Source organism: Furipterus horrens, unplaced genomic scaffold, assembly GCF_987537825.1.
Source record: "Furipterus horrens unplaced genomic scaffold, mFurHor1.1.pri manual_scaffold_5, whole genome shotgun sequence".
Classification (NCBI taxonomy): Eukaryota; Metazoa; Chordata; class Mammalia; order Chiroptera; family Furipteridae; genus Furipterus; species Furipterus horrens.
In genome coordinates, this window is record NW_028327175.1 from 96920268 (window position 1) to 96939021 (window position 18754).

At 54.4% G+C, this 18754-nt stretch overlaps 1 protein-coding gene across 4 annotated transcripts in view; it reads left to right on the plus strand.

The window, feature by feature from the left end:
- Window positions 1-2832: 2832 nt before the first annotated feature.
- CLIP2 (CAP-Gly domain containing linker protein 2) overlaps window positions 2833-18754 on the plus strand; it is a 74630-nt gene continuing 58708 nt past the window's right edge. For all 4 annotated transcript variants that reach the window (XM_090276887.1, XM_090276888.1, XM_090276889.1 and 1 more), the window contains exon 1: window positions 2833-3129. The gene's annotated coding sequence lies outside the window, so the exon portion shown is untranslated. The remainder of the gene's footprint in view (window positions 3130-18754) is intronic.

An 18754-nucleotide genomic window follows, 5' to 3' on the forward strand; every position in this document is an offset into this window, starting at 1 on the left:
GAGGGGTGAGTTGTATCTTTTTATCTTTTCAGCTCTGCTCACCCAGTCCATGTAAGGAGAAGTTAGTACTCTGCAGGAACTGGGAGCTGTCGGTGAGGGAGGTAGCCAGGGGCCTTCTGCCCACCTTCTGAAGGCAGAAGGGGTTTGCTGAACCTGCTGGCTGAGCGCAGGTGAGCTCAGGAGCATCACAGCAGGGTCTGCGTGTCCTGAAATCCCTGCCTCTCTTTAGACATCGGTTTCCCCACCTGTGCAAAAAGGAGCCGGGATGAAATGATGGTTTAGTTTCTAATAAGGAACCTTCTTAGTCCATTCCTGATAGGTGATATTCTGGGAACTTTGATGACTTTCCTGGTTCCAGAAGCCTCAGGTGTCAAAGAAGGGAGAGATGCCTCCAGGGTGCATGTGTCATTTGGTCTGGGTCAGAAACCCACATCTGGGCAAATCACATGGTCAGCTACATCCCACCTGCCCTGTTTTTTTCTGTGCACTCTCTCCTGCCCTAGAACCTGGGTGTACAAACCAGGGGGGTGCTTCAAAGGGTCTGTGAACTATCTGAACCTGTTTGTAAAACCTCTGTGTGTGTGTGTGTAAGCATATCACATGTTTCCAGGGACAGTCGCCATGGATTTCAGTCTCAAAGGAGCCCCTAAAACTTGACCTAGACTGGCCTCTCCTTTTGTTTCCTCTGCTGCTCCCTCACCCGTACAGTGTCCCAGCCCCCCCTCCCCCAGCTCTACCTTGGACCCCCAGCCTTCCAGCTTGTCTCTCAGGGTCTCAGCCTGCCCCAATGAGCTGCCCAGAGAACTTCAGAATGGCCTCTGACTGGTCCTTCTATGCTTCCCATTGCCAGGACCCCAACGGCTTTGGCAGCCACCACTAATTCCTAGGGAGGGAGGAGTGGGCAACTGGGAAACCCTGCTCTTCGTTGTGCTTCTTCCTCTCCCTGGGAGAAAAGTCCCTGTTAGACATCTCCCTCTCACAGGAGAAAAATCCACTCCTAGTGTGCAAAGTCCTTTTATAACCTTGCTCTTTGAAAAAAGTTCACACTTCTTGAATGTTAACTGTGCACTAGGCACTCTTTATTCTAAGCCCTTCATGTAGATTAATGATTAATGTGTTCAACTCGACAACAACCCTAGGAGGCAGTCTAACACCAGCTCCATTTTATAGATAGAGAAACAGAGGCCCAGAGAGTATGTATTGCCCATCAGCTGGAAGTGGTGGAGCTGTATTATTACCACTGCCTGATGCCTTGGATCTTATCTCTTAATATCCGGACCACTCATCACAGCCGCATGGAACAATTTGCGCTCTGGTATCTGAACACAGCCCTTCCCACCTCAAATCCCCTTCCTTCCCATTCAGTTGACAACTCCTCTGGGCTCACTCTGCACCCTCCTCCCCACTTGGTCTCCAGATCTGGCACCCTTCCCCAGCTGGGGACCTCCTCAGGGCTGGCCCATGCCCAGCCTCCATCCTTATACCATTACACACTTGCTGAACTGAAGTGAAACACTATCGCTAATTTATAGGTGAGGAAACTGAGTTCCAGAGGTTATTTCTCAAAGATTATGGATACCAGGGCAGTGGAAAAATGGTTGGTGGCATCTTAGCAGATTCATTCATTTAATGGGTCATTGAATAGTTTACTCTTGGCCAGGGTGTGTGCTGGGTAACTTAGGGTTATAAACAAGACTGTACTTCGTGCCTGCCCTCTGGAGCGAGCCTCACTGTACAGAGCGCAACCTGCCCCAACACACCCACATTCCCATGCTCAAGGGACATGAAGGTACGTTTGAGCCAGGCTTTGAAGGGAAAGGATAATTTGTTAAACAAAGAAGGTGGGGCGGTGGGCACTACTGGTTGAAGAACCATCAAGGCAAAGGCTCAGAGATTAGTTTATCAAAGGGGAGAGGATCACAAAGGCACAGAGGGCAACCACAGTCGGGCACCGATGGGTATTGGGATTCATTTTTTTCTTTCGTTTTTAGCATATTGTTATTTGTTGTTTTTTTCTTTATTTTTAATTGTTGTTTTATTACAGTTGTCCCAATCCCCCCTCCCCCCATTGCCCTCCCCTATGCTCCCCCCGCCCCAGGCAATTCCCACCCAGTTGTCCATGTCCATGGGTCCTTTATACATGTTCCTTGGGGATTCGTTTATTTCTTATCCCAGGGCTGCCATGTGGCTTCTGGTACCCCACCCAGGGGAGTGGACCGCGCAGCTGTATCAACTCCCCTGATACTACAGGAGAGAGATCCTGCTCCGGGGAGGAGGACTTGGGGTTCATCTGTGTCTTGGGTACCACTTTTTGCAAAGACATGGTTTTGCAAACCACCAAGAACCCTGTATCATTTATCACCATCTCCTTTGGCCACAGGACAGCTCAGTAAGACCTGGGGTTAGAACCTCGGTCACATCGTCCCCTCCTTATCTCTTCCTGTCCAGTCCAACGTCACCTCCTCTGTGAAGCCTTCCTGGAACCTCCCGGTCCCTCCCCTCAGCTTCCCAAGCTTCAATCTCTCCCAGTGGTCTGGGACGTCCTTATGAGCCGAGCAAGGCTGAAGAGTGTCCTTTCGCTAAACACGACTGAAGCACCACCGCGTGCCCAGCACTGAAGTGGGTATTGGCGCACCCGGGACATCCCCCAACTGAGGGCTGCGGACGAAAGACCAGGTTCCGCCGCGTTTTCTACCCGCCCGCCCACTTGGCGGCTCGGCGTCTGGGCCCGAGAACCGCGAGGCCGTGCGCCCGCGTGCCCGCCCCCGCCGCGCCAGGCCCCGCCCTCCGGCGCTAGTCCCAGCGCCTGCCCCTTTTGTTCCCTCCCGGAGCCGGGCCGCTCGCTCCGTACCGCTCGGCTCGCTGGGCTCCGCCGCTGGGCGAGTAGGCGGCGGCGGGGCTGCCTGGGCCAGCCCCTCCTGCTTTCCCGCCGCCGGCCGGCCTCACACGCGGCGCGAGGCCCGGGTCCGGAGGGCGAGCACGGTGCCCCGGCGCCACAAGAGCTCAGCCGGGGGTGGGGCGACGGGGAGCGGGAGCGGCCTCAGCATCCTCTCGCCCCGCGGCGCCCGGGCCCGCAGAGGAGGCCGACGCCGGGTCGTCGCCGCCGAGCCTGATGCTGGAGGGGTGAAGGTAGGAGCAGCGGGGGAGACCCCAAAGGAGGGGGCTTGCCGGGCAACAAAGGACCGAGGGATTCGGGAGGCGGCGGTGGCCCCAGCCTGGGCAGAAGAGGGCCGGCCCGGGGAAATTGTCGGGCGTGGGAGAGGCCGCGGGGTCGGGGCTGCTGGGTGGGCGTGAGCGGAGGCGGTCTTGGGATGCACCCCAACTTCTCCACGCCTGCCAGCGAGGAGGGGGTGCTGCCGGCTTTGGGAGGCGCTTCCCAGGCTGCTGGTCCCGGTGGTGAGGGCACCGTTAGCATCCTCGGTCTCCCCGCCCCCAGCCCCTCAACCAAAGACGGGAGTTGGGCACATCTGCTGGGGGGCCGCCTGTCCCCTCTGCCGTAGGCAGCGCGAGGCGGCCGGACACGCGGCAGGACTCTGGTCTCACAGGCCCGAGGGGCACCGCCTGGTGGGCGCGGTCCCTGTCCCCCTTCTGCAGGCCCGGGGTCCGGGAGAACACGGAGCCCTCGCGCAGGCTGGAGTCGCCTGGCCACTGCCTTTTGCAAAACTTGGTTGAAGTGCATGGCGGAGGTGGTTAGGGGGAGACCGGGGCGGGGCGAATTCCGTCAGGGGTGCCCCCTCAAGCTGGCGCTGGTGGCTGGTGAGGCAGCAGATTTTCTGCCCTCTCCACAGGGAGGAGCCGGGGCGACCAAGGATGCTTAGCTGGACCTCCAGGACCGCCGTTTGGGCCCTTCGGGCGGGGCCTGGGTGGGGCAGGTGTTCACCGGGCACTGTCAGGCAGGCCCCAGCCCTACCCCCACCCTGGGGAGGACGGACAGAGGGGCACCTTGTGGGGAGTCACACACCCAGCAACCCATCCCCCAGTCTCTGAGATCCTACGTCTCCCTTTTGCGTCAGAAATGGGGAGTCCAAATGAAGGGTGCTGGCTGCCCTCACTCTTGTAAGATGCCCAGGGGAGGCTGATGGGGATGGGGCTGGCCTAGGACTGCTGGCTAAGGAGGAGGAGGGTGCAGGGAGCAGCACGTGGGGCACCACATGTGTGTGGCACACTCCCCACCAGTTGTAATGTAAACAATGAGCCCTTCATTCATCCAGCTGCCCTCACCTGGCCCAGCACTGCCAGCCGCTGGCAGGTACACAGGATGGGGCATCACTGCCCCCAGGGAGCATAGCCCATCACTGAGTCTAGTAGTGAGTGGTGGGGGAGCTGGGAGCACAGAGGAAGGACACCTGGAGGGTGAGGTGGACAGTGCAGAAGTTTGCTGCCAGAAGGCCAAAGGGGTTTCGGTCAGGGAAATAGGATGGACAGGGCCTGGAGTCAGAGAAGGGGGCAGGCGGCCTGGTAGCTGTTGGGTTAGAGGAGCAGAGCAGTGAAGGAGTTAGGTGATGGGGCATGGGGTTTAAGGCAGGGGAGTTCTGTTGATGGAAAGGATTGTCCTGTCCTTTCTACTTTCCCAGATGGGACCCCTCAGACGCCCTCCTCCATGAGCCACGAGCCAGGATGCCTTGTGTCTGCAGTGCCTGGCTTACAAGGGATGGTGGGGTGCTGGCTCTGTAACAAGTTGCGGGGGGGAGGGCGGGGGATGGAGAGGAGTTTCAAAGGCAGAAGAGCCTGGCAGAGGGGACCTGGGGGGAACCTAATGCATACAAGTGTGCTCCTGCAAGCCCCCACCTGGTCTACCCAGCAGACTGGGAAGGTAGTACCTGGAATTCTGCACCCAGAGCCTGAAATCCCAAGTTGGGGATTTACCCTTGGGCACCACTCCCTTTCTAGCATCTCCTGCCACTTTGGTGGCTAAGACTTTGGATGGTGGTCCCTGACAGTCTGGGTTCAAATCCCAGCTTTGCCACTTACTGGCTGTGTGGCCTCAGACAAGTCACTGCACTTCTCTCTGCGTCAATTTTCCTGTCTGTAAGAATGAAAATACCTATGGTATCTATCTGATAGAGTTATTGAGAGAATTGAATGGATGGATGTGTGTGAAGTATGTTCACTTGGAGCAAATGCCTGATTTTTGTTACTGTGGCTGTGCCGGACTGCACTACACCCCTCCCCCCACATACATGTAGACATACCCATACCATATACATGTGGCTCATTCTCTCCCCATCTGTTCATCCACCACCAAGCAATCCTGCCTGTTAGCCCCACCCAGGCTCTGTCCTCTGCCACACGGAAGCCTCTCTCCTCAGCTGCCCCCTCCACTCTGGTCCACCTCCCTTGGTAATGGAAAGGCCAGCACCCCCACAGCCCTAGCCATCCCTGTTCCCTCCACTCTGATCCACAATGTAGGAGAGAGTTCCCTTCTGGCCTTCCCTCCCTTGCCCTGACACCCGAAGATTGACCTTGCCCTCTTGATGCCACCTACCCTACCTCTGCTTCTATGCCCAGAGGAGGGGAGCTGCACTCTTGGCTCTTCTGGTTCCTGCCATCTTAGTTCAAGCTGTTATAACACGTTGCGTACTCGGGAATTTAAATGCCTTTTAGGAATGATGAGAATTCTCACCACCCGTATGCAATGTGTTAACAAAATACTGGTGGGGTACAGACTTACAAACAACAGAAATTTATTTCTCACAGTTCTGGAGGCTGGAAGTCTGAGGCAGGCTGCCGGTATGGTCAGGTGAAGGCCCTCTTCTGGGCTGCAGACATCGCCTTGTATCTTCTTATGGTGGAAGGGTCTAGGGAGCTCTGTGGGGAGCCTCTCTTATAAGGGCACTATTCCCATTCGTGAGGGCTCCAAAGGCCCTGCCTCCTAACACCATCACATTGGGCATTAAGCTTCAACATATGAATTTGGCGGGTACACAGACATTCAGACCATAGCACTTGCCAGAGGTTGTTGGGGACAACATCAGTCTTTGCGTAGGTTTGAAAAAACAAAAAACATACTGAGTGCTTACTGTGTGCCAGGAGCTATTTTGAGCTCTCTCTGTCTCTCTGTCTCTGTCTCTCTTTTTCAGAGGATGAGGAAAGGGACAAAGAGAGTGGCACATCAATTTGAGAGGGAAATATCGACCGGTTGCCTATTGTATGCTCCCCAGCTGGGGACCAAACCCTAGGCATGCACCCTGATCAGGAATTGAACCGGTGACTGTTTGCTTTGCAGGACAGTGCCCAACAACTGAGCCACACTGGCCAGGGCTGTTCTGAGCTCTTTAAATGCATGTCTTAGTTTATGGATATCTTAATAACATTCCCTAAATGAGGAAATCAAGGTGTAGAGAGGTTTCCCCATTTGCCCTCTATTCATCTGTTAGGCATCTACGTGTGCCTAGGAGACATGTCCCCTTCTTGCATGTCATTCGACCTGCCTACCATGTTTGTGTCCCTAAAGCACAGTTTTGACCATGCCATCCTCAGGCACCTCCACCCCATTCCCTCAAGTACAAAGTCCAAATGCTCTCTGGCTCTCAGGGCCCCAGCCGGCTATGCCTTGCCTTCCTAGCACAACTCTCTGGTGCTGGCCCTACTCAGATAAGCCTCACCTTGCAAACTGAGTAGTAGGCATGCTTGATGAATAGGCCTGCCCTTGAGTGGAAATGGGCAGGCTCTGACCTCGTCTCTGGGATAATTTTGTTGCCAGGGACAGAAACCCTCCAATTAGGTTAAGTGAAAAGAGAGTTAAGAGGAGGGAAAGGGAACTTGTGTAGCAAACAGTTGCAGGCAGCCTGGCTCCCCCAGGGCGCCGGAAGCTGGGCCGCAGCTCCCCCCTCCAGCTTTCCTCTCTGGATGGTGCATCTGTCCCTTTTTCTCTCCCTGTAGGCTGGCTCTCTGGATTGTCAGTGTGGCTGTCCTGAATAGTGGCTTCAGCTTGAGGCCACAGGACCTCCTAGGAGCACTCCCCTTGGTCTTGGGGTGCCAGAGAAACCGATTGGCCCTGCCTGAGTGAGGGTCCCCACCCCCTCCACTTAGCTGGTATGGGGGGGCAGGCCACATGGTCTCTGGGGCTGGGGGTGGGACACAGTGCCGGGCACAGCTGCTACAGTGTCAGCTGCATTTATGATGTGTGGTGTGTTCTGGAGGAGGACACACACATGGGGGCATCGCCTTCCTTGAGGGCTCTCGGTACAATGGGAGAGGCAGACCCACGTCCAGTTTACCGAGATGTCACAGTATACGAAGTGTGGGTCTCCACCACTTGGCTCCACACTTTGTTGGAAGAAACTAGAGTGCGCTGATCTCCGGGGGAGGACAAGACAGCAGGGGGTGTCGGAACCTCTGTCTGAGGTTCCTCCCTTCAGCGCCTGGAGATTGGGGTTCCCACTGCCACATGGGGCCCACCCTGTCCCCCCACTCCCTTCTCTGGGCTGTGCTGCCAGGGTCAGTACACAGCAACAGTCATACAAAACTCACATTTTCAGAAGAAATGCTTTGAAATGATAATGAAAGGGCTCCCTTCTGCGTAGAAAGCAGAGCATGGCAGGTGGTTTTTATTAACAAGGCACAAATGTGGGGCCTTGTGCACTTCTGGCTTCTGTCTTCACTGAGCAGCCCTTGCTTCATCCCTGGAAGCTTAACTTTGACTCCAGCTGCAGCTAGAAAGACACCACTCCTCTCCCACTTCCTGCTTTGCCCTTTTGGCCCCTTTGCCATGAGGTGGAATTTTGGGCTCACAAGGAGTGCCTGGTTTTCCAACCTCCCTTCCCTTAGTGAGTGTCCAGGGCTGATCTGCACCTGCTCAGCCCCAGCTCCTCCCTGGGAGGCCCCAGCCCCTGCTCCCCAGCATGTGGTATTAAGGGTGGGAGTGGGTGATGGCTGGGCCAAAACCAGCCCCTCGGTGTGTGGGGAGCGCAGTGCACTTCGGTTTTGGATCCTGCCTTCGAGAGGTTTTCCTGAATTAGGAAGACATCAGCGCCCTTCCTGAAAATGTAAATAAGGTCAGCATCTTTGAGAAACATTTTAAAGTCAGAGTAGAAGAGGTGCCTCAATGCCCAGGGAGGTCATTGCCCTGGCAATAGTTGCAAGTCACTTTGGGTGTTAGGCAGGTGGGTCACTGGGTGCGTGGGATGGTCTAGGGGACTCCCTGGACTAGGACTGGGGCTGTGTCCTGAAGGATGGGTGAACTTTGGGCAGTTAAGGAGGGCCTTCCTGATGGTGCAAAGGGAGAAAAGAGAAGGAGTCTGGGCAGCCGAGAAGAGAGTGTTCTGTGTGGGGGCTCAGTGAGGAGCCCAGTACTCTTCCAGGTGAAGCGTGAAGTTGGCATCTAGTTGTGGAACCTTGTGATGAGGGAAAGAAAGACATTTGGTGTCTAGATTTTGGGCTACCTTGTATCCTGATGCTGCGCAGGTCCTTTTCTAATTTGGACTGTTCCCTTCATAGATTCTCTTGTTTGTAGTTTCGGTCACTCAGCTCATATCCAGCTTTCAGACCAGTGAGTGTGCTGGGCTCAGGGTACAGGGAGCAGAGGAGAGAAGACATCTGAGAGGGTCACGCGTGTTCTTTGTCTGATTCCAGAAAGGACTTGAGGTGATTTCTAAAGACAAACATAGTATAATGAGATGAAAAATACATGGGAGAATTGGGGCAAGAGGAAACCCACGATAGTAAAAGTCAGATGAAGCCCAAGGGGACTTCTCCACCTTCTATGGCAGGTAATTTGACTCTGAGCTTTCTAGCAGCCAGAGCCAAGGGGGAAACAGGAGTTTGGCGTGGCTTTGTATTGCCATACTGACTCCTGCAAGCCTGTGCTCTATGTAAAACAACAGCCTCAGGGAGGGTTGGCATCTCCAGAGAGGAGCCGGGTAGTGTGGTCCTGGGACAGACAGACGTCCAGAGTGCAGAGGGTGGGAGAGAAAACAGCAGCCGTCTTCTGATCCTTCTGAGCCTCCTGGAGGGTCCCAGCCAGCAGCTGTGTGGGGGCTGAAGCTCGCAGCCAGCCCCTTAAAGTGTGTCACAGGCTGTAGGGGTGGATGAGACCCAGTGAACTAGGAGCCAGACTGGCCCCTGCCACGAGAATCCCCACTGTGGGAGCCGGAGTGGGGGGCCGTGATGCAGGACTGTGCAGAGAGCTCTGGGTACACCCACTTGACCCCAAGAGTTGGCTAAGGGATAGAAGAGGGGTGAAGGCATTCCTGGCAGAACAAGTGACGGGGTAGGGTGTCTCAGGGAACACTGAGAGGTTTAGAGAGGCGGGAACACAGGGTGCTGGCACGGACGGGGGCCCAGGAAACAAGGCCAGGGCAAGCGGGGGCCAGGCCAGCAGGCAGAAAGAAGTGCTGCAGACTGTGGCCTTGGCACTGAGGGCCATGGAGTGCCCTCCTAACCTCTTGTCTAAATCCCTGCCCTTGTGCTCCTGACCCAGGTAGGTGGAGGAGAGTTGGTCTTGGGTCTGAGGACATAAAGAGAAGTGGTTAGGAGCACAGGCTCCGTGGCCTGGGGGCCTGAGTTTCAAGGAGTGCTCTGCCATTCATTAGTTGCATCACCCTGGGCAAGTGGCTTGACCTCTCTGGGCCTCACGTTCCTCATTAGTAAATTTGGGCTCATCATAGTATCTTCCTCACAGGGCTGTGAAGATTAAATGGGTTAATTTTATAAAGCTCCTAGACTGGTGCCTGGAGCAGGACAAATATTACAGATCTGTGGCTCCTTAGGCTGGAGCAACTCAGTGGAGGACGGGGTCTCGTCCCACCCTGAGCCGCCCCCAGTAACTGCACCCACATGAGTTCAGAGTCAAGCATAGTGGAGAGGCAAAGTCTTATGACAGAAAGAGGTGTGGGCCTGGGATCGCCCTTTCCCTGGTGGCAGGCTAGCACTGGGAAGTGGAGAGTGCTCAGCAGGTTCCTGCTAAGGTTCCTTTTGATAGTCATGGTAGTTGCATGAGTTTGGGAGAGCGTCTCATGGAGCTGTGTCAAGTGGAGCAAAAACCTGCTCCGAGAACAGGCCTTAGTGTCTGCTTAATCCCCTCCAGCGGCGGGGAGCTCACTACCTGCCTCTCTACTCGTTGGACCCACAGCGGGTTTACATCCACTATGTGCTGTGTGCATCAGATGTACTTGGTGCCAGCTTTCTTGCAGGATGTGAGTCACTCAGAACGTTGAACTGCTCCTCCATGTCTTTCCCAGACATTGCTGCAAGCCAGCTGGTGAGGTGTGAACACGTTGCTATGGGCGTCCAGCTGAAAGCCGTGAGGATATGGGGCAGGGGCGCAGAGGAGGGCATTTTTGTTCGTTCCTGTATTACACTTTTTGAGCTCCTGTGTGTGCTAGGCGCTGTCCTAGGTACCAGGACAAGGTTTGCAAAGAGCCTGCCCTCTTAAGCTGCTCTCAGTGACAGCTGAGGGAGTGTGCCAGTGGCCAAGAGGAAGAGCCTCCTAGGCAGAGGGAACACCAGCATGTATCTAAAGGTCTGGAGATGTGACAGTCAATATGGGTGTGAGTGGGTGTCTGGTATTCTGCCAGAATTGATGACTAGGGGTAGTGGAGGGCAGGGGGTACATTTCTGGAAGCATTTGAAAAAAAAAAGAAATGACTGAGGGCTTGTTAGTAACTGACTTCACACCTAGGGCCACCAGGTTCTGCCCATCCTCTGGCCTCCAGCAGCTTTGGGTTGCCTGTCAGAGGTGTAAGGTGGTGCCCTTGGCCTACTGGCTGTCTCCTCCCTTCTCCAGGCTGCCACACCCTGGCCCTTCCTCCTGGGCCCTGGTTTACAACCCCTCCCCTCTGGCTGGGCCTCTCAGTGGGCTCAGCCTCCTCCCTGCAGGGAGGGCTCAGGTGTGAGAGGAGGCCAGGTGCTGACTCACTGACCTTGTTCAGGGAAGGCTGGTGCCTGGAAAGTTGTTCAGTAAGCACAACACCACTATGTGCCTGACATGGGCACTTGAAGTCCATGGGGCTTGGGCCTTCCCACAGGGAGCTCACAGAACTGTGGGGAAGGCAGGCACTCAAATAGGTCCACATGGTTAGGTGTCCCCAGCTAGGGTAGTCTGGTAGGGGGAAGGCCCCAGAGCAGCAGGAACTACCTCTACTTCTTCCACCTCCTCCCAGGACAATTTAAAAACTTTATTGAAGTACAACATCCATACAGAAAAGTGCACATTTCATAAGTGTACTGCTTGTTGAATTTTCTCCAAGTGAAATGACTGTGAAACAGCACCGGAATCCAGAGTCAGAACCTGCCACCTCCCCAGAAACCCCTCTTGTTTTTACTTCCAGTCAGTATGCCTGACCCAAGCGTGACCCCTTCCCTGATTTTGAATACCATCAATAAATAAGTGTTGCCTGCCCTTGAACTTCATTTTAATATTTTTTAATCCTCACCCGAGGATATATTTATTGATTTGGGAGACCGAGAAACATCGATGTGAGAGAAACATTGACCAGTTGCCTCCCGTATGTGTCCCAACCAGGAATCGAACCCGCACCCTAGGTATGTGCCCTGATCGGGATTGAACCCGCAATCTTTTGGTGTATAGGATAATGCTCCAACCAACTGAGCCACCTGGTCAAGGCCCTTGAACGTCATTAAAATTTTTTTTAAATTTCTCACCCGAGGACATGCTAAATGATTTTAGAGAAAAGAGAAGGGAGGGGAGAAACACCGATGTGAGAGAGAAACATCGATCAGTTGCCTCTTGCATGCGCCCTGACTGAGACCAAACCCACAACCGAGACATGTGCCCTGACTGGGAATTGAATACTCTAAGCAACTGAGCCACACCAGTAAGTGGAAGCATACAATCCTACTCCATGTACATATCCAGCTTTTTTTCCACTCGAGATTATAATCGTAAAATTCGTACACATTGTTACCTGTGGTTGCAATTCGTTTATTCTCATTGCTGTATTTTATTCTGTTCTGTGAATTTACTTACACATGTGACTAAGTGAAAACTTATTTAGTCGTTCTAATGGTGGTAGGTATTTGGGTTATTTTCAGTTTGGGAGTATTAGGAAAAGAACATGTCTTTCAGTGCACATATGCTCATATATGTATACCCTAGGCATGGAATTGCTGGGTCTTAGGGTTAGGTGTGTCCAGCTTTAGTATGTAATGCCAAGCTGCTTGTACCAGTTTATACTCCTCCTAGCAGTGTATGAGCGTTCTGGATAATCCACATCTTCACCAACATGTGGTATGGTCAGTCTGTTTCATTTTATACATTCTGGTGAATGTATGGTCTTTTCCTGATAACAAATAAAGGTGAACATCCTTTCATATGCTTATTGATCTTTTGAATACCCTCTTTTTGTGAAGTGCTTGTTCAACTCTTCTGCTGATTTTTCTAGCTTGACTTGTCAGAGTTCTTTTTATATTCTGAATATGAGTCCTTAGTAGAATATAGGAATTGCCAATATCTTCTTTGTGGCTTGTCCACCCCTCTCTCTCTGTCTCAGTGGTATCATTTGACACACAGAAGCTCTTAATCTTATTCAATTTATCTGTTTTTCTCTTACCTTTAGCACTTCCTCTGTCTTATTTAAGAAATCTTTGCCTACTCCAATCTTAAGAAGGTCTTCCAGGTCTTCTTCTAAAGACTGTGTTGTTTTACCTTTCACATTCAGATCTGCTGTCTATGAGGAATTGATTTTTGTGTGTGATGTGAAGAAGGTTTGTATTCCTTTTGCTGCTGTAACAAATAACACAGTAGTTTTAAACTACACAATGTATCATCTTATAATTCTTTAGGTCAGAAGTCTCCAGTGGATCTCACCTGGCTAAAATTGGGATGTCAGCAGGGCCATGTTCCTTCTAGAGGCTCTAGGGAAGATTCTGTTTCTTTGCCTTTTCCAGGCTCTAGAGGTTGCCCACATTCTTTGGCTGGTGGCCCCTGCCTCCATCTTCAAAACCAGCAATTTCTACTCAATCATTTGCACACTGCTGTCTCTGCTGTCTCTGCTGTCTCTCTGATTCTTTTGCTCCTGCCTTCATCTTCCATTTATAAGGACCCTTATGGCTACATTGGGCCTGCCTGGATAACAGGATAATCTTCCCATCTCAAGGTCATCTCATTAGCAACCTTGATTCCATCTGTAACCTTAACTCCCCTTTGCCACATAGACATGTTCACAAGTTATGAGGAGGCCGTTATTCTGCCAACCACAGGAGGCATCGTGATATTCTTCCTATGTGTCTCTCCAGTTGACCCAGCACCAGTTGTTGTTAAGACCATTCATTGCTCATGGGTAATTTTTAGTTGCTTGTGCAGACTGGGCTGGGGAGAACTCAGGAGATGGGGTGGCTTTCCTGCAGCCACCTGGTCTACATGTATTGGATGGAGCTGCCACAGAAATTGGAAGTGGATGAGGCAGTTATGAAAGATGATTGGATTATTCTTCCGGCCAGGAAGGCAGGACACTGGAGGCCACTCCTTCCTTTCTGTTCTGATTGCTGGGTCATCTCAGCAGGTCCCTCTTCTCCCTGGGCCTCTGACTCTGATCCCAGGGAGCCTCTTGCCCAGCACAGATTTTCTTCTTTTGGGCAGTTGGACCTCAGTGTGTTGTTCGCTTGCTCTGTGACTTCGGGTGAATCTGCTCTGGGCCTCAGTTTCTTGTTTTTTTGAAATGGAAATAAAGCTGGGTCAGAGGATGACTTGAGCTATGTTGCTCCCCAGACCTTCTCCCTTGGCCTGGTGGGAAATTCCCTCTGGCAGAGCCAGGCTGATGCCTGACAGTGTGCCTGCACGTGCCTGCATGAGGCAGGGACATGTATTGATATTCCTTCACGTCCCTAGACCTGACCCAGCCCTGATCCCCTTTGTTTTTTTGCTGGGAGACAGGATCCCTCCAAACCCGAGGGAGGATGGTAAGTCCCATGTGTCCAGCTGAGTCAAGACTAGCTGTTCCCCAGGCTCTGCTGTTGCCCCAGGTTGTTGGCAGGATGGGGAAGATGCTGACTTTATGAAATGGGAACTGCCACCCTGAGCTCAGAGGCTGTGAGGATGGTGAGCATGTGGGACTGGAACCCAGGCTCTGGACTCGGGCCCTGCTTGTCTCTGAGGTGCAGGTGCGGAGAAGATAGGAGTTACCTGGGGCTCTTGGGTTGGTTGGTCCTTCCCTGCTTAGCACCACGAGTGCCCCTGGACTCTAGTCCACACTGCTGGCACAGCGTGCTTGCTCTGCCCCACCATCTTCCCAGCTTCATTCTCCATCCTCATTCTCGGAGCCGCATCGGCTGGTGGAGTCTGGGTTCCAGCCCCAGATCTGCTCTGAGGCTTGGGAGGGTCCTTTCTCCACACTGGTTCTGGATGTCTGCCAGGCCCCTTGGTACTCCCAGGGTAACTCAGGGCACCAAGCAGAGTCCATCACCACCCCATTGTGGGGCGCCCTGTCCCCTGCCTGGCAAGTGTGCTGAGTGTACGTAGTCCAGGCTGGCTGCAGCTTCCCACAGGGCCTCGCTGGCCCAGTGAGAGCAGAGAGAGGGTGGGTGTTAGGACAGGCGAACAGGCACACAGATGCCATCTTACTGGGTCTCCTAGGCTGGAGGGGCACTTGGCATGAGGCTCAGAGCTTTGGCTTCTGCCTCAAGCTGGCAAGACTCGAGGGAGCTCGTCCCAGCCCTGCCCAGCTCTTTACTTGTGCTTGGGGATTCTGTCGTTACCACTGGTGAGATTTCCTGAGCCTTTTGGTCAAATGCAGACAAAACGAACCTCCCTTCCAAGCTGAAGGGGATGGGCAGGAGGTGCCAGCTGGGAGTAGGCTTGTGGGGACGGTGGTCACAGCCATAATAGGGCCCCTGCTGGATATGGGGGTTGGGATAGCACTGCGTTTCTAGTGCAGACGTGAGTATTGGGGTGCCCAGTGGCGTAGGACTAGGGGAACCCATGCCATGCCCACATAAAGGGTAGTGTGGCCTAGGGGCCAGCACCTGCATGGGTTCACTCTGTTTGGGGACTGTTTGCTCTTCCCTCCCCTTGTGTCTACTTTTACTTTTATTTGTCATTTAAAAAGTGATTATGAAATATTTTAGCATTCACATAAAGGAATAGAGCAGTGGATACAGTGAACCCCCATGTAAATCTTATAAATAGAAATGAAGCCCCAGTTATCCCACTCAGCCCTGTTCCCACCCCAAAACCACATTTCCCAGCTGTCACATGGAGGGGTGCGATAAGCACCCTGTAGGAGCCCCCCAGGATGCTCGGCTGAGGTTATAGAGGCCACCCCCACCCCTCCCCTCCATGGGGTGTGTGGTCTGAGGCTCAGGACTCTCAGCCGGTGGCAGGGGCTGTGCTCTAAGTTCACCTCTGAACGCCCCTGCGTTCCTGTCACAGGCTCAGGAGAGGAGCAGGAATGTGGGTGCCCTGACCGGTGGGACCCCTGAGGTGGGGGAGGAGTGACTCAGGGAGAGCTGCCACTGCAGGGGTGTGAGTGTCTGTGCAGTCTGGCTGGGTCTTCTGTCCCTGCAGAGCTCCCCAAGGCTGTGCCCACCCCTACCCACCAGCTCTTGCTCTGTGGCCTCTCTAGCACTTGACATCACCTGGCTTTTTGACTTTTTGCCCATCTGATTGGGAGGGAAATGGGAGCTCCTTGTGGCTTGGCCTTACATTTCCCTGATGACTGGGAGGCCCAGCAGCTCCCCAGCTGGGAATCCTCTCCTCGAAGGCTGCCCCATTCATGCCCTTCTGTTGTTGGGGTGCCCTGGGGTCCGTACCCTGTGATGCCTGTCTTTCTCTCCAGCCTCTCACATAACATACCAGTAGGTGCCCCAGGCCTATGCTCCTCATTCTCCCCAGCCTCAGCTGTCCCCAGAGACTCTCCAAGGGCCACAACCCGTCAATCTGCCTCCTGTTCCACACCCCACCCCGCAGGCCTCTTAGTCACCTCACCTGTAGCATGTCCCAAACTGCACTCCCGCTCTCCACCCCTGCCTTCTTTCTCCCGGGTCCCTCCCAGTTTGAGAGATTCCACTCCTGGAACCCTGGATGCCCCCAACACCGTTGCTGTTTGCTACCAAATACTACTGAGCTGCTTTCCCCCTGCTGTCCCTCCAGCCTCTGCCTCTGGCACAGTTCAGACCTCACTGTTGTGTCCCTTGTCTGTCACAGCAGCCTCCTTGCCCCCAGGCCCCCCATCATCCTCCTCAGCTCCCAAGAGCGGTTTTGCTAATGTGCGCATCTGGTCTGTCTCAGCCCTTGCTTGGTGTCCTCCATGATTCCTCACCCCTCTGCCTCATGCCTGGAAGTCGTCGTCGTCGGCAGCCGTCCGTCTCCAGAGACGATGGTGTAGCTTCTTAAGAGCTGAAGCTACAGAGCCTGGGCAGGGTGATATGGAGGGTCTGCTGTTGCCCATGCAGCAGACCCCCCCTCTCTTCTCATGCCTGGAAGTACACCTGCGCGTTGGGGTGCCCAGTTGGGCAGGACTAGGGGAGCCCATACCATGCCCACACGAGGCCTCACCTTTACATTGGGTAGTATTGGCCTGCAGGCCAGCACTGGAAGACCACCCCCACCCCGCCCCGTCACTGTCCCTTCCAGTCTCCGAATCCCACTCCCCCCGCACATTTTAGCCACTAAATCCTCGGCTCTCTGTTTGACCTGGCAGAGTGTGGTCTGGGCTTTGCCTTGTCCCCAACCGCTTGCTTGCTTCCTGCTCCCTGTTACAGAGGCTACCCTGTCCCCCCACCCCTCCCCCAACCCCCCATGGTGTGCTGTGGCCTGAGCCACTGGGCTCTCAGCTGGTGGTGGCAGAGGCTGTGCTCTAAGTTCACCTCTGGACATTGAATGCCCCTGCGTTCCTGTCACAGGCTCAGGAGAAGAGTCGGAGTGTGGGTGCCCTGACTGGCGGGACCCCTGAATGGGGGAGGAGGAGTGACTCAGGGAGAGCTGTCACCGCAGTGGGGGGAGTGTCTGTGCAGTCTGGGCGATGCTGTCTCAGCCAGCAGCAGTATCCTGCCGAGTGCTGCCCCCCTGGGGGGAGGCCCAGGGGGTAGCCATCACCCGTCCCCCATCAATCAGAGTCTGGCCTGGGAGCCCCCTTCCTGGGGCTGCCTCTCTTGCCCTCTGGGCGGCTGGCACGCGGAGATGGGCTTTCTGCTGCCCTATTTGGCACCGATTGTCCTTCTGTCGGGCCGCACCCTGAGCTGCTGATTGGCAGAAAGTTCTTGGTCCTCATCTCCACTGAAACTTTGGTGTGCCCCCCTCCCTGGGCAGCTGAAATGGAAACCCTGAAACGCAGCCCGGGTTTGTCTCAGTAAATGGCAATTGAATGCAGCACAAAGGGGGCCTGTTGGTCTGAATGCCACCGCCCGCTCTGCCTCTCCCTGGGGGAGGTGGTGTGGGCAGCCCGGGCCTTCAGAGATCATAATAGAGACCTGACAGTAGCAACAGTTGCCTTCCCAGCAGCTCCAATGTGCCAGACACGGAGGGATGCTTGTGGGCTGGGTCTTTTGAGGCAGCAGTGCTTTTACCCTATTTCATAAGTGATGAGACTGAGGCACTGGGGCCAAGCTCCCACGGCCACTCTGGGTCTGCAGGTTTGACCTCCACCAGGCTTAAATCTACTTCCTCCCCGCCTCCCAGGCTTCTTCCATCAGCCCCAGTGTGGCCAAAGGCCAATTTATGACCATGTCGAGCTTTTTCCAAGAAACCCGTTCTCTTCCTCTACCCCAGGACCAGGGCTGAGTCACACAAAGGCCATTTTCCCTGGGTCTCCTCCCTCTTCCTGTTCCCCATTCTCTCCTCACCTCCCTTTCCATGCTCCCCCACTTTTGTAGGCCCAGGGGGTGGAGGTGGGGGATGGGCTGCTGGCCTCTCCTCCCCGGCCCTCCCTGCACCCTCAGCAGTGGTGGCTGGGACTGAGTCAGTGCTGTCTCCGGTCTTGTTCTCTGATCAGCTCCTCTGGACTCTTTTCTCAGCAAGACACAAGGCACGTGGGCACTTTCTCCAGAGGCCGGGGTGTTACAAATGTTATTCCAGGCCTGGGCCTGTCTGTGTGGGGAGGCGGGGGCCAGGGGGCAGACCTGGGCTGATCTCAGCCACTGAGCTGTGTGTGATTTTGGGGGAGTCCCTGAACTTTCTGAGCTTGAGATGCTCTACCTCTGAGATGGGCACTGCCACATCAGGACTTGTGAGGATGAATGAGGCCACATTCCTACAAGGCCTGGTACACAGTAGGTTCTTCATTCTAGAGGCTGCTGGGATCATTGGGGTCAGAGGACAGGAGGGCAACCGTGAGTGCCTCTGGAAGCTTCTCCTGGGAGAAGCATCCATAGGAATGTGTCCTCTGGGCCACTGCAGGTGTGCTTTCTATGGAGTTTCCAGATCATGGGCTCTGTGCCAGACATGATGGGGCTGTGTTCTCGAAGAGAGACTGTGGCCCAACCTGAGGTTGCCTATGAGCTCTCAGGAGGCAAGATGAAGATAAATGAGAACAATATCCTTTCTTCCTAGCTCAGTGTATGTCCTGAGGGCCAAAACCCTGGGAGACTTCCTGGAGGAAGAGGCATTATGCTAGGCGTTCTCATGGGTGGTTGGAATACATGAAGTGAAGCAGGTGGGAGAAAAGGCACAGGCAGAGTCTGGGAGGTGGGAGAATGTCAGGAGAGTCGTCATCACCACAAGTCACTCAGTCCTGAGTACTGGGCCCTGCTGAGGTGAGGGCCTCTCCCCACCGTGCGCCAGCATCATTCATTTATTCAACAGTGATTTATTGGGCTCCTGTAGGCACCCTTGTCAGATCTAAGGGTACCACAGCAGACA